The 15,621-nt window shown below is 39.5% G+C and overlaps 1 protein-coding gene across 1 annotated transcript in view; it reads left to right on the top strand.

The window, feature by feature from the left end:
* Nucleotides 1-15,621, top strand: part of Cntnap5 (contactin associated protein-like 5) — an 809,758-nt gene that overhangs the window by 730,492 nt on the left and 63,645 nt on the right. The gene's annotated exons all lie outside the window — the stretch shown is intronic.

Here is a 15,621-nt window from a genome sequence, read left to right as displayed (position 1 = left end):
GTCCTGGACTGTGGGCCTCAGACAAGTGGAGCAGTATTTGAAGACAGAGATTGGAAGTCAGGGAGACTCAGCCCCTTAAATTATGATTTGATTTGTAAATAAAATACCTCTATTTCAGTATTTGTTCTGTTGGATACATTTTCCTTTTTTCATTGCAATTACCAAGTAAAAGTGATGCATTGTTTCATAAGTAGCTCTATGTTAGTCTAAGAAATAGGAATGCCTAATTTATGCCATAGTGGAGTCATTCTTAAGACAACTAAGTTCTCTGCTCTGTGTTCCATAATTTTACTCCTGTTCTATTTCTGTTAGATATCTCAAATCAAGGTCCTTCAGGTACAGAGAGAACATTCTTTAACCTACGGGATCTAATTTTATGTCTTAAGTCAGCTCCAGTTACTTGTCCTATGAGTTGTACCAAAAGTGGGCCAGGGGCTGAGATGTCAGTGTGGATGACAGGAGAAACATCATTTCATCCCTGAGCCCACCACAGTGATAACTTTACAAAAGGTACATAATCTCCCAGAGACAATGGCCATAAAGCGTGACAATGTCTACTTATTTTATAAGTGCTGTGGTGTGAATATGGAAGAATGTACAGAATGTCTGATCCACATCTTTCCCTTGTACATGGTAATTGAGGAAGTCCGGCGCACAATTAGCACATGGTCTCACCCACACTAGGTAGAATGTAAAATCCCGACCACACCAAAGTTGTGAATGGAACGGTCCTTACAGAGGCTAGGGAGAACAGGAGGGGAGGAGAGAGGGGAAGGGTGGTCAGTGGTTATTGGTTCAAGTTAGGTAGGAGCAAGTTCTAGGGTGCAATCACACAGAGAATGATGGAAGACAATAATGATGCACTACACTTCTTAAGGAGCTATAAGAAAGGATTTTGAAAGTTTTCACCCTAGATAAATGATAAATATTTGAGACAATAACTATGTTTAAATGGATTTAAAAGTTATGCAATAGATTCATGTAGCAAAATATCACATGGTACTCTGTTATTTTGTACAATTTTGCTTTTTATAGCTTTGCTTTTAAGTTTTACTTAAAAATACATCAAAACTGTGAAATTCCTTTGTTTGTTCTTTCTCAGCTATATTTGGATAGTTGCATTTTCCTGAGACATCGCTTCTCTATAAATATTGTATAAATATGAGTTTTCAAATATTTATCAAGGATTTGCTATGTGTCATGCACCTCATAGCAAAGACAGAGATGAAATATGGTTATAAATGAGCAAATCCTGCAGTTCTTATTATATGTCAGGCTCCATGTGTACCATGATGTCGGCGATGATATCAGTAGTATCCCAAATCAGAAATAATGAAATGGAAATATATATAAATGCACAGTGGCAGATCCAAGATACTCTGTACCTGATACCCTGCTCTCAAACCTGTGTGTTTGACCACTATAGCATAGATTTCAACTTTTAATAGCTCAGTGTAGATCCGGACATCTAGTATCAGTAATATTAGCAACTCCCATGTCCCACGTATTCACAAACTATGTCTTCTTTAAAAGCCAGTTTTTAGACAATTAGCTCTGTTGCTTCATCTCACCAGCTGTACTTTTCTGAAGAGTGAATTTACTGAGCACAGATCCCCAAGGAGGAATAGCTAATTAAGATGCAGGCTTCCTAGCCAGCTGTTTCACACAGAGAAAGGTAGTTCATGTTTAAATATCCTGGCCATAAATGGGAGGCTTTGCAGCAGAAGGCCTGCGAAGACTGCCAGGAGGTGTTTCTTGTTGAATGACAAGGGGTGCAGCAGCTGGCATGGCAGGATCTCTGGAAGCAACGGGACAGCAGGCCACCCTAACGCATGCAAGGCATCTGCACAGTCAGAGCCATGGGTTCCCGTGCACTACAGCATGGGTGCTGCCACTTTCATGTTGGCAGGTGCAGCCTCAACTCCTTCCTCTAGTGTACTTGCTTCAGAGATAGCTTTAAAATAGCTCACAAGTCATACCCTCGGTGAAGAGAAGTTACAAGAAATAAATAATGCAAAAAAGGGAAATGATGAAGCACCCTTCATGACACCACTAGGATAGGCTAAGAGTTAGGTTTTAGATTTAGTGCTATAGCTGCATATTTATTAACAGAGTTGAAAAGAAATATTAGGATAGATCATATTTCCTCGAATTGCTCTGGATTTTGACCAAGGCATAAAAGTCTGGACACCTACTTTTCTCATTTACAAAATAAAAATAATACTCACTCCCAAGGGTTATTGTGAGGATTCAATACAACAGCACAGGTAAACCACTCAATGTGATGCCTAAAACAGAGATCATAATCAGTAGTGACACTTCCTATCTATGTATACATATGGAGAATTGAATGTAAACATAATCTGAATGCATATATAGTTTTAGAACTACTGTCAATTAATATTATGTTGTGGACATATTATATTTCCATATTTTTATATAATGACAGATAATTTTTTATTTTATTACATCTATTTCCCTTATTGTTAAACATTTGGATTGATTTTAACATTTTGCTACTATTCTAAGTGCTATCATGTATTATTCAGAGGTTTTGAGGCCTTAATTATTTCCTTGGCTAAATTCCTAGATATAAACTTATTAGATCTAAGTGTATGTACAATAGTTTGGCCTTCTGTATACAGGGAGAAATTGCCAGGATTGTTGCAGAACTTGTAAAGATCTTTGGTGACACCACTTTGCTAAGCTCCTAGAGTTCAGAAGGGCTCAGTTGGGGGTGATGGTCCTCCAGGGTGGCCACATCCAATCTGTGCCCAAAGAATCGTGTGGTATTACTGTGATGAGGTCTGATATAAAACCCAAACCTGATGTAGCATTTAGCACTATTGGGTCCCAAGGGATAGTGCCATGTATCAGGCTTCTGAAAAGTCACTATTAGTTGAATATCTGTTATGTATTGTTCCAAGCCTGGAGCATCACAGTATTTTTTTCAAAAGCTAAAAAAAAATCTGTAAATCAGACATTAATATCCTCATTTTGCAGTTGGGGAGCCAGGAGTTTAGATGACATGTCAGTATTTACAGAGTTAAGAAAGGCAGCCTAATTCTTTGACTTTTGAATGACCTAAGAAGTGCCTGGAAGTACAGGTAATAGGGGGACATTAGTGTCCTTGTAAATGTAATGCTGTTTCCAATAGATTATAGGGAACTGTTATGGTTTGGGGTTTTACAAGGAGAACAATGTAAAACAGGACACATATTTTAAAAGATTATTTATAATAGTCATCCAAAGACTCATATACAAGACAGTACAGGAGATCTGTCCACACACTAGAGACCAAAGAATCCAGCTGAGGGCCTGGATCTTGCGATGATGTCCTGCATGAGCACAGTTGAAGACCTAGATCTCATAACAATGACTTACATGAATCCAGCTGGAGACCTACAGCCCCTGACAATGTCTCATGCAGGCCTGTTTCATGGATCTGCACTGGAAAGGCCCAGTGGTGGAATCTAGAATGTCTGTGGTGAAGGGATGAAGGATCTGAGCTAACAGGCTGAGGAAAATGCACTGGAACCTGGAGGCGATGCTCAACGTAAGAACCAGAGCCTCCCTGAAAAGTACCACAGGAGACTAAGCAGTGCACCATCTTCTCCTCCAGAGCCAGGAAGCGATGCTCAAAGTAAGGAGCAGAGCCCCCACAAAGTGAACTGTAGCCATTTTCAGCCACAACAAAGTCCCAAGTTCCTTCAATGGTGAGAACAGCCAATTTCATCAGGGAAGCCAGCATGACAAGCTCCTCCAAGAGAACCAACAGCTCCTTATATCTTCTCTGAGCTTCCAACAGGCTCGCAACAGCTTCTACCAGCTCCCAATAGGCTCCTTTCTTCTCCATTTCTCCCTCTTATGCTGATGGCAACAGTCCTCAGGTGGGCCTCCCACAGCCAGCACCATGCTTACTCATTTCAGCTGGGTGTTACAAGTTGACCACCAGTTTTCAATCCACCACAGGAATATAAAGAAAGAAAAGGAGCATTGGACTGAGGTTGGTAACCTGTGGTGAGAAGCAGCAACTTGACTGTGTAGTCACTGGTGAGCAAGAACAGGGCTGAAAGAGCGAAATCAGAAAGGAGAACAAGACAGTGGGGAACAGATAGCATTTTCCAGGTCTGACTGCAAAAGGAAGATAGCTAAGAGGCTAGGTAAGAAAGTTATTTACCTAAGAATGCTCCTGAAAAAATTTTGGAGTTAAGGGATGGTTTGTAAGGGACTCTATAAAGCTCCACACAAATATAGTTGCCTATTACTATTAGTACTAGTCAGAGCTAATATGTTAGGACAGATATTGAAATTCTAATGTTATTGAAAAATAAACTCAGCCTCTACAATATTTTCTCGCTGTAGACGGGTCAGTCCTTTGCAGGTTTCCATTATATGCCTCTGTTTAGGTCAAATATATACAATTTGTGGAATTATTGATATAGCTAAGAATCGAGAATGGTGATCTGGTTTTCTGCTCGGGTTCATGATTCTCTGGGAACAGACTTCTGGCACATATAGTCCTGAAGCTTGTGATACATGTCCTCAGGTAGGCAGAGTAGACTCACTGTCAGCTCAGCGTGAAGAGGGACTGTGACCTCCAGGCATGGGAATAGACTGTCAGGTTCTGTCTGTGAAATATTCCATACATGTTCTTGAGCCTTCTATGAATGAATTCCTCTTATTTCCAGAGAGCAAACCCCCTGCATTGTTTTGAAATCATTTAACCATCTTACATGAGTGTCAAAGTACAACTATGCTCTTACCCAGAGAGGCCATAATCCCCACTGAAGAGTTATTAATTACACACATGACACATGTTTGTATTCTGGCTTTCCCCAGAGAGTGCACTGCACTTTGCAAATATAAATTGCAGACAATAAATAATACCTTGATTTCTAAGACACCCATCTCTAAGGACTTAAGTTTATGCCTCTCTCAGCATTGTAACAATAACAAAATATTCAGCACTCAAGAGCAAACTTAAACACACCTCTCCTTACCCAAAGGGAGAATCATGCACTATAACTGGGCATGTTTTGCCAAAGTAGAAGCTGAAAATGTTAGGGAATGGCTTTAAACTTGAGATTTTAGAACCAACTAGGACACAATCATTGGTTTTAGAAGGAAAACCATGGCACTTAATTAGCACTGAGCCATTAAAATTTTTCTTAAATCAACAATAGGGGGGGTGGGGGGTAGTATTCAAAACGAGCTACAGTTCTCAAATTCAGAGTTAATTAACTAGCTTCAAAATACCTTACTAACACATTCGCAGCTTTGGCTGAAATTACTCATGTTGTCCCTACTACGTGTAGTTCTTCATGTGGAATGTGTGCAAATCAGATGGTTCTCTGTTGATGTTTTCTGCTCCTTTCTCACCAAGGCAAAGGAGTGGAGTTATTTTGACCTCTTTTGGTTTTGTTTGCAAAACAATAAATAAATAGAACCACTGGTTCTTTTCTATATAAACCTGCTCCTCCCTGGACAGAAATATGAACTTAAGATGAGGATTAGTTCTTGAAGAACTCGTCTAGGCTGCTGTGTACCCAGAAAATTGTACATATTCAATTGCTATCAATTGGTAATGAGACTAGCTCTCCAGGCGGCTGTTTCAGTGTTCAACATCACACATACTTCTTTCCAATTCCCTGTTGTGCAAATAGAGCTGTTAAATATGGTGCTGCATTAATAGAGCTCTTCTCAGAGTTTTTTAATGGTGACAAAAATAATGACACAGAGGAGCAAACTGAAGCTAACTAGTTGATAATGATGATGATGAGTTTTTCATCCTATTCTTATACAATTCTTACACAAATAGCCTCAGAACAAACAAATAAAATAATTAGGATCATGACTGTAATCCTAGTTAACGTTTAGGAATATATATTCCAGATACTCTTAAAGTACTTAATATAGCATCAATATCATGATTTTATGAAGTAGATAGTATAATTATATTCATTTTGCATGAAGGGGCAAGATACCTGATGTTTCTTTGATTTGCCCAGGGTATCCTTGGTAACATCTGGAAGCACTGGAATGAACACAACCCAGACAGATGGATGTAAAACCACTGCTCTGCCCTTCTCATAAAAAATTTGATGGGCATAAAGGCTTAAGATTTGAACTGGGCCACCATGTCATGGAACTGTCATTAAAAAGGGCTTTATGTGTCTTATGAAAGAACATTGCTTGTATTTTCTACATATTATCATCCAGTCTTTGGAGGCGCAGTTGAGAAGAACTAATCAATTTATTATAAAGAAGTGTTCTATTAAAGATGGCTGAGTTGGGGTTGGATAGGTCTGGGGTTGGTTAGCACAGCCGCCCTATTCATGACTGGCTCTCGGTTGCACATTTCAATCTCTGTTTCTCTCCAGAATTCCAGCCCCTCTTGCTTGCTATTTGTTTACCATCTTTTAACTATATTTCACATAAAATTTAGTCACTCAACCTATTTTTTTCCTTTGTAAACTCATTTTCCTTTCTATATTGCCTTACTTAAATCTATTTTTATTGCTTCCTCCTTTCTTTCATTAGATGTAGATTTATTAACTACCACATGCCAGGTATCTTATTTTTTGTGTGTGTGGCACTGGAAAATGAACAGGTTCCTTCGCACTGAGCTACCTCCCCAGCCCTTTAATGAGTGAAGCAGACAGCAATTCTGTCCTCCCAGGAGCTCACGTCCGGCTAGGCTACTAACATTCATAAAATGTCAACACTCATGTCATCTAATGACAAAGTGTGACAAGCATCATGTGAGAAAATTCAGAATATTTTATCGCCTTTTGAATACTATGTGAGCTCATATCAAGGTGGGGGGTGGTGGGAAGTGGGCAAAGAAGGCTTCGCAACGGAGATATTTAAAGGGAGGTAGGACCCAAACAGAGTGGCTTGGTTTGGCTGGGTGTAGATAGCGCATAAGCGGGGGTGGCGGGGGGGGAACATAATGGCTTGGCAGATTTTCTGCTGTGAGGGAGGTGGGTGTGTAAGGGGCCAGAACAATTCTGGCTGGCTACAGAAAATGAGAAAGAAGGGTAGAGCACAGGATGTGGATGGATTGTCCCTGGGCCCAGCACTCATATTATAGTCTCCCTCTGTGCTGTCCCATGAGCAAGCTGCACCAAATCTTGTCTAGCATAAGCTTTTTCTCTTACCCAATCTTGCCTGATCTCTGCCTTTAGTCCCCAAGCTGGTTCATTACCTCCCATACCTAATACCTCAGAGAATCTTTTCCTTGAGGTCTGAGGTTTTTCTTTGTCTCTTTTTTCTAAAATACATCTTAGAACAGTTCTCTGACTCTTTTTGTATAAATTTAAGCTCTCACAGTTTGTCAAGCTCTTCAGCATCCCACTCAACCCTGCTGTGCATGTGGTGATTTAAACTTCCTGTAGACACTTTCCACATTAACCACTGTTCTCGGAACTTCAGTGCATTGTCAATTACAGAGTGTTGCTCTGAGAGCCCCGGAGATCTGTGCTAAGCCTCAGGGAAACCCACATGCACTTATTTTATTTTTCTGTCAGGATAAGCACACCCTTAAGTGAACTAATATATTTGATGTGGTCAAAATGGGACATTAGTTTTCCTCCTGTACACAGGTCTTCTGAAATATATTCATCCTTTTGTCCGATAGTTAGGTACCATTCAGTATGAGCAAGGGGTAGTGGAGGAGAAATAATAAAGACTGTGAGGATGCAGGTTCCTATTAGATGGGATAGAGCTCCCAGTGGAGGATTACTGACAGTACGACTGCGAGACAGAGATAAAGCTTGGGAGCATGGACTAGGCATCAGACTCTAGTATGCTGCTCTGAAGGCAGGCTTGTCACAGTGCAGTGACCCACTGCAGGGCTGGAAGGGGCGGCCACAGGGCTGACATGGGAGAGGATGCTAGAGAGTGGGTGGTGATGGGCGGGCCCTGTCCTCACTTAGTTATTGCAGGATATGTGGGGATCCCCTTGAAAAGATGTGTCTCTCTTTGCCTACTGTGTGTTCCTGCAGAGCCTGTGACACTTCCTTTGTGTCACGTCATCTGTTCATTTTGTAGATACATGTTCACTCCTGTCCTTGACAATAACGTGAGCCCTGTGAATGCAGAAGCTCCACTTGAGTAGTCCCAGCACTCATCCAAAGGAAGGCACACAGTAGACTTGATAATAAAGCCTCATCATTTCACAATTCTCCTGGGCTCATTCATGGTTTGTGCTTCTTTCTGTATAATCACAGGTCAGTAGAAGGACACCCTGCCTGCTTCTGATCTACAAAAACAGTGTTATAGACTATAATAAGCCCATAATTAAAATCCTTGTGCTACCATTGGAACATTAGACATTTTGACTTCTTTGAGTTTCATTGCTTTCAACTGAAATAGAAAATAATAATCATTGCAAATCATGGTCCTGTTGCAGTCCTTGCCCTCACAGGGATGGCAGCAAGATTCATAAGAATCAGTGCTGGGAAGTGACCAGAAACAGCCCCGGTGAGGTGGTACCCTGGAATGTCTAGAGACTGCAAGGGCCTGCTGGTGTGCAGTTGCTCATCCCAACGTAACTGAGAAGTAGAGAGAGGCATGCCAGAGAAAAAGGCCCAGACACAGACCCCCCAATGCCTCACTTCTATGCCTGCCCTGATGCACCTGGAATTATGTTCCACCAGCCCTCTGGGCAGATTTCACAGCAGATCAAACTGAGACTCCATGGTAACAGTTCCAGTAGGAGGCCTTGCCCTGCACAAGTGGAACTCTGGAGCCAGCCTTGCACCACCATTATCCCCAACACCATCATCCCCCAGCCATTCTACTAAAACAGCTCTCCCTCCAACAGTCCCTATGCCAATGATCAAGACCCAGTGTTATGTCTTGATGACATTGGGAAAATTGCCTGCAGTTATTCAGGAGCTAGTTATACTATCTGTTAATGATTTCAGAAAGCACTTTAGGAAATCATCTCTAATTGACCATTATTTATATTTTCATTTACAGAAGTGCCTGAAACTGGCACTGACTGCTTTGTCTTCCCTGTTCTTGGCAGACTGCATGGGGCAGACACATTCAGACTGAGCTGCACTGCCACATACTGAACATGAGAAATCATTATTTTAAACTCAAACAACATATTTAAAATGTTCACTAAATGGTACACATAATATTAGATGCTGAAAATAAGGTTCAGAGTTAGTTATTAAATGCAGTATAGTTTACCCCCCAGTTGTCTGGATATATTTGTGCTGTGGAACAAATACCATTCACTCCACGCCCTGAAATGACTTCTCTTGGCAAAATATGCCAGAGTTCCCTCTCAGAGTAGTACTCCTTTAGAAATTATCTTGAGAAGTAACAGAAAAAGCAAAACAAAATAATTGTTTTAAAGTCATAGCTCAAAAGACATAATGGCTTCTTTCAGGATCAATTTTATTTTGTATCCCAAACTTTGAAGCAAGAAATCTTCTACTTATGCTTTATACCAGTGCCAGCCTGCACCCACCACACACATGCAACACATTCTCTTTCCCTTGTCCTTACCTTTCATATGCTTTTTCCTTCTGGAAAACTCTGTTTCATCTTGTCCTTATGGCTAATTTTTATGTGGTCTTTGAGACCCAGTTCAGAGTCTGTCTCCCTTGGCAAACCTTGTCTGATTTCTGATATTCACTGGCAGTCTTCCAATATGGATAATTCCTTTGTGGTAATTCCTTTATCTAGCCTGCAGGAGTCTGTTTATTTGTCTGAGTTGCTCACTAGGCTATGAGTGTCTTGGGAGGAAACCCTTGTCTTGGTTCTCTGGCTTGTGCCCCTAACACCATCCCTAGCAAGTAATGGTATTGACTTTCTTTCTTTCTTTCTTTCTTTCTTTCTTTCTTTCTTTCTTTCTTTCTTTCTTTTTGTCTTTTTGAGACAGGGTCTCGCTATGCAGTTCAGGCTGGCCTTGAGCTCACTTTGTAGCCCAGGCTGGTCTCGAACTCGCAACAATCCTCCTGCCTCAGCCTCCTGAGCACTGGGATTACAGGTGTGACCCACCACGCCCAGCCCAATGGTATTGACTTTCTGTAGGCTGCACAGCAAGGACGGTCTGCTCCAGCTAAGCTTTGTAGGGCCACTGCAGAGATGGAGGAAAATGCACATGCTCTTCTCTTAAGAAAGGCATAATGGCTGTCAGTACTAAGTCAGCCAACCAAGGGGTAACTGAGAACGTGACCTCAATATTTCTGTCTATTTGCATCACTTTCTCCTGTGAGCATCAAAACTTTAAAAGAATGTTCAAAACAATACACAACTAACATTAGTTCCAAATATTTTAAAGTTTTAAGTGTAATGATCAAAAGCGTCTCTATTCAAAAGCAATTGGATCATAAAAATGAACATAAAGCTGCCTCATCCTGAATACTTTAAAGACTAATTACTGTGTCCTAATGACTATTGCTTTCCAACCCCGTAAATCATATCCAAATAAGAGGAGAGAGTTTTTAAAATGTAAGTGTACTATAATTGGGCCTCTGAAGAAAGGAAAGCACATCTTTAGCAACTCCATGAAATCTCTTAACACATAAAGCTGCAGCCAGTCTCTCCCATTGAGTTTTGTGGGCTGTACCTTTTACATGTGCTGTGAAGACTGAATTCAGAGAATAACGAATGTGTTTAGGTTCATTCATACCTGTCAAATGAAAAATAAAAATTAAAGAAACTCCCAATTTCATCATTCAATGTATTTTCTTTCATTGAAAGAGGGCTCTATTCCAGAAAATATGCAGTAGGGAAATGGGTCAGAACAGAGAGCCATGGAAGAGTAGTAATTGGTCCGCATTCATTCACCATAAAGGGGCTTTTTTCCTATGCAAATGCATTTTGAGTTAAAAGTAAGACAGGTTGTGGGATATTTTGTGCTAACGTAAACAGAAGCACTGAAATAGAAGAAGATAATTGTTCCTTATTAAAGTGCTTAGAATAGAGCTGAACAAAGTAAACCAGAACCCATCTACTGAATAGGCTGGAGGATTTGGTACCTGCTTATTACTTCCTCTGAGAGTATTCAAGGTTGTTTTTGAAGAAGGAATGAATTGAACCCTAGAAAACCATCATAGCTGAGTGGATATGGGAATGCTTAGCATGCTGCGGTTAGTGATTCGTGAGAATTTCTCAAATAGCTGAGAATATATGCTGATTCTTTACGTTTTACCTTGCCCAAGGTAGAAACGATGGAGAACAGCTTTATTGTTTACCTTTACTAGGGAAAGTGACTTTACTTTCTGTAGAGTTTGCAATTTTCTAAACATAAAGTGTTTCTTTGCTAGGAAGCTTACAAATAATTAGAATTTTCTTCAAAAACTTGGAATCATCTACTTGTCTTTAAAAAATTAGTAAAGTTGAATATATGAAAGATACACAAGATATAGCTCACAGGGCTGGGATTAGCTCAGCGACACAGCGCCTGCCTGGCAAGCGTGAGGTCATGAGTTCAATTCCCAGTACCAGAAAAACAAGAACAAAAACAAAAACAAGATATAGCTCAGTATGTACTCACATACATTCGTACAACAGCTAGTATAATTAAGTTAATTAGAAAATTCATCACATTCTATGCAATATATTGAGTCCAAAATCTTATTGATCTTACAGCTAAACTTTTTACACTTTGACCAGTGTCTCTCTATTTTCTCTGCCATCATTCCCTAATAATAAACCTTCTTCTCTCTCCTGTGAGCTCTACATTTTGCAAGTCCATGTATAAGTGAGGTCCTATGTTGGTTTTTCTATGTCTGGCTTTTACACCTAGCATAATGTTTCTCAGATCATCCAGAGTTTTTAAAACAGGAAGATTTCTTTCTTCTCATATACTTAATAATATTCCCCTGTACATATACACCACAAATTCTTTCTTCATCTCCCAGTATACTCTTACATTTTCTCCAAATTTGGATTATGTGAATTGGTCTGAAATGCACATGGGGGTGCAGATACTGACCTCATTTCCACTAGATATGCATATATCCAGAAGTGGGGTTACTGGATCCTATATCAGTTCCACTGTTAATAATTTTAACAATCATTTTGTTTACTCTGAAGGTCTTTCCAATCAATATTCCCACTGACTGTGTATAAGAGATACCTTTGTCAACACTTGTGATCTCCATACCTTTGTCAACACTTGTGATCTTTTGTATCTTGTTAATAGCCATCCTAACAAGGAGAAAGTGATGTCTCACTGTGGTTGTGATTTGCATTTTTCTGATATTTTCATATCCTGTTGGTCTGTCTTCTTGGAAAAATGTCTATTCAGCTCTTTTGTCCAATTTTTAACCATATTATAGACTTTTGGACTATTGAATTTTGTGAGTTCTTTATATATTTCACTTATTAACTCCTTGCCATGGATATTGTTTTCAGATCTTTCTTTCCCACTCTATAGGTCACATTTACATTTTGCTGTTTGTTTTCTTTGCTATACAGAGGCTTTCTAGTTTGATGTAGGGCTGCTTATTTATTTCTGCTTTCATCATCTGTGCTTTTGTTGTCATTTTCAAAAAAAATTGCCAATATCAGTGTTAAAGAGTGTTTCCTTCACGTTTTAATGTGAGTTTTACAACACTGAATCAGATATTGGAGACTTTAGTACATTTCAAATTAATTGTTTATATGATATAAAAACAGATTAAATTTTATTCTTTTGCTAAGGGATATCTGACTTCCCAAGCAATTGTAAGGTCACTGTCAGATCGCTTTCAAGTATTCTTGGAGTCAGTGTCAAAGTTTTTTGTCTCTATGTATATGAGTTACTTTCTCTTCTGTGACATTGGTTTGGGGGCCTGTTTGTATGCTAGTACCTTACTGTTTTGATCACTATTATTTTGCAAGGTAGTTTATAGCCCTTGTGTTTGCTGTCTTCAGCTTTGTTCTTCTTTCTCAAAGTTACTTTCACTCTTTAGGATCTTTTGTGTTTCCATATGAGTTTAAGGACAATTGAAAAATTTATTTCAATGCCACTGGAATTTTGATAGGTATTCTATTGACCTTTAATAAAAACTTTTTAACAATTCTTCCAAACCAGAAAAATATTAACAGATACAATTAAGGTGAGGTTCTACTAGATTACTCTGGGCCCTGAATCCAAAGAATGGAGTTTTGTAGTAGAAAGAGATGTGGATACAGACACCCAAATACACATAGGTACAAACAGAGAACAAACATGCAAAGGAAGGCCAAGGATTGCCAGAAGCTACCAGGAATTGGAAAATTTAAAAAAGAATCATCTCCTAGAGTTTACAAAGAAAGTATGGGCATGTTCACACCTTAGTTTCAAACTTTGAGCCTCCAGAATTATGTTATAGCACAACATCAACACTGGAAAATGGAAGAGATGCCATATGGAAGCGCAACACTGGGTGAAATTGTCAAGGCAGTGAGTGAACCTCCACTCCAGAGACAAATATGTGACCAGTAACAGGTCAGATATTTGCAGACTGGGCCCTGTGACATTACTAAGAGGGCAAGGAGAAAAACTAGCAATGGAGAGGGAGGAGGAGTGGTCAATAAAGCAGGAAGAACATTAGAAGACAGGCAGCATTCTGGAAGTAATGAGTTTTACTAAGAGACAAGAGTGATGGTATTGGTACTAAAGAAAATAGGATATGAATTGTGAGCCTAAAATGGACTGCCAACAGGAAGGTCATTAAAGATCTTGCCAATGGAACTGTTAGTTGGGATTTAGAAGTGAAATATGATAGGAGTAAGTTTAGGAATAAATAGGAAATAGGAACTGGAGACAGGGAATATTAGATGTTGCCTCAGGAGTTTTAATGTAAGCCACAAGAGAGAAAAGAATTGTGGCAAGTGCTTAGATAAAGAAGGTTGAAGAGGTTTCCTTTTTAATATAAGAAAAATGCTAGCAACAATGATGTAATGGAGACAATTTAATAAAAATAAATCATAAATATGGGGGTATAGTGGTTCTTACTTAGGTGATATCTTTGAGTGGGTGAGAAGGAATACCATCAACTGGCATTAAAGAAAAGTATGGATAGTTCAGATAAGATTTCAAAATCTGACAGATTAATTTGGTGACTGTCCAGTATTGTGGCAGAAGGTTGCAGAAGTCTTCTGTGATTGCTTCAGTTCCCTTAGAGAAGTAGTAGGCAAGGCCACTAGCTGAGAGTAAGGAAAGAGAGAGCAGCGCTGAGGTCTGAGGAAGAACAGAGGTTTTATTAAATGGTTGTCTGAGCCAGTAGTCAAATGGACATAGGAAATATAGCCAGATTCAGAAAATGTAGCATAATTCACTTGTAGTTGATAGTTATGGATGTAGAGTGATCTATAACCAATTCACATGGTTTGGTTTTAATTCTGTCAGCTGACCCAGGTAAGGGTACAGCGATTACTTATGGTCTTTCCAAACAAATGTGTACATTAACTCCAGAACTTACTGAGATTAGACACTGCACTTCATTTATCTAAGGAGAACAGAGAAGCCAGGAAAGTGTTGAGAATCACTGGGTAGCTTTTAAGATTAACCTCACATTATTCATGGGAGGATACTGGGCATTGGAGGAGAGAGAAAAGAAAGAGATTGTAGTTAGAGAGTGAGATGCTTACAAGTAAGATTATGGAAGGGCTGCAATTACTAGTAACAGCAAATACTTAAGTTTGATATTGTCTCCACAATGTGTCAGTCACTCATGACCAACAGTTTGAAAAATGAGGGTATAGGTAAGAAGAGAATCCTGCATAAATCACATTGGATCAAAGACATGAACGAAAAAGGGCTTTCTAGCAAAGACCAATGAAACAAGCGTTATGAATAGAGAGAGTAGTAGGTGTAATAATCTTCAGGAAAGACTGACATAGTATGCCAGGGGAACATAAAGTGGTTCAGTCATTGCTATTGGATCCTAGTGGATGATGTTGAGTGTGTAATGAAATATGTTCAAAGCACAGAGGAAGGTCATATAGGGTCTACAACCACATCAAAATTTTGGTTCTACTCCAAATGCATTGGAGAACCACTGAAATAATTTAAGCTGTGGCACTTGATTCTCATAGTGTGAGTGATTCTTTTGACACTTGTAGAAAACCCACAGATAGGGAGTAGTAGGGAGATATGTCTGGATCCAGGAGATGGGATTAGATGATCTGTAATAGTCCAGGTGAGACATAGTGATGGACAGTACTACAATGTACTATTAGAGCTAAAAAGAGATGCAGAAATGCAGGATTTATTCAGAGAGAGCTTGAATGTGGGATGTACATGTAAGAGTGTCAGAGACAGAAATAAGATGCAAGAAGCACACATGGTTTGTAATATTTTGGGCAATCAGCAGATGACAGTGTCGCTAGTGAAATGCTGCAACCATAAGAAGAGGTGGTTGGTGAGAATATCTGGTTGGCTGTTCAACCATCCCAGCCAGTGGTGCTAGAGAGAGAGTCAAATGCAAAAACTTGTATGGGATAAACTAAACAGTTGTGAATGTTCATTTCCCACACTGATTTTTTTTATACAGCACAACTTTTAAACTTCTAAGATGATCAGCAGATGGAGCAAATATGCCTCCCCTTTTGCATTGTGCCTCCTCTTTCTCTCTCTTCTCTCTCTCTCTCTCTCTCTCTCTCTCTCTCTCTCTCTCTCTC

This window comes from Chinchilla lanigera, unplaced genomic scaffold (genome assembly GCF_000276665.1).
Source record: "Chinchilla lanigera isolate Chin_1 unplaced genomic scaffold, ChiLan1.0 scaffold00058, whole genome shotgun sequence".
Taxonomy (NCBI): domain Eukaryota; kingdom Metazoa; phylum Chordata; class Mammalia; order Rodentia; family Chinchillidae; genus Chinchilla; species Chinchilla lanigera.
Note: the sequence above shows the minus strand (reverse complement) of the source record. Positions and strands in the feature narration are given on the sequence as shown.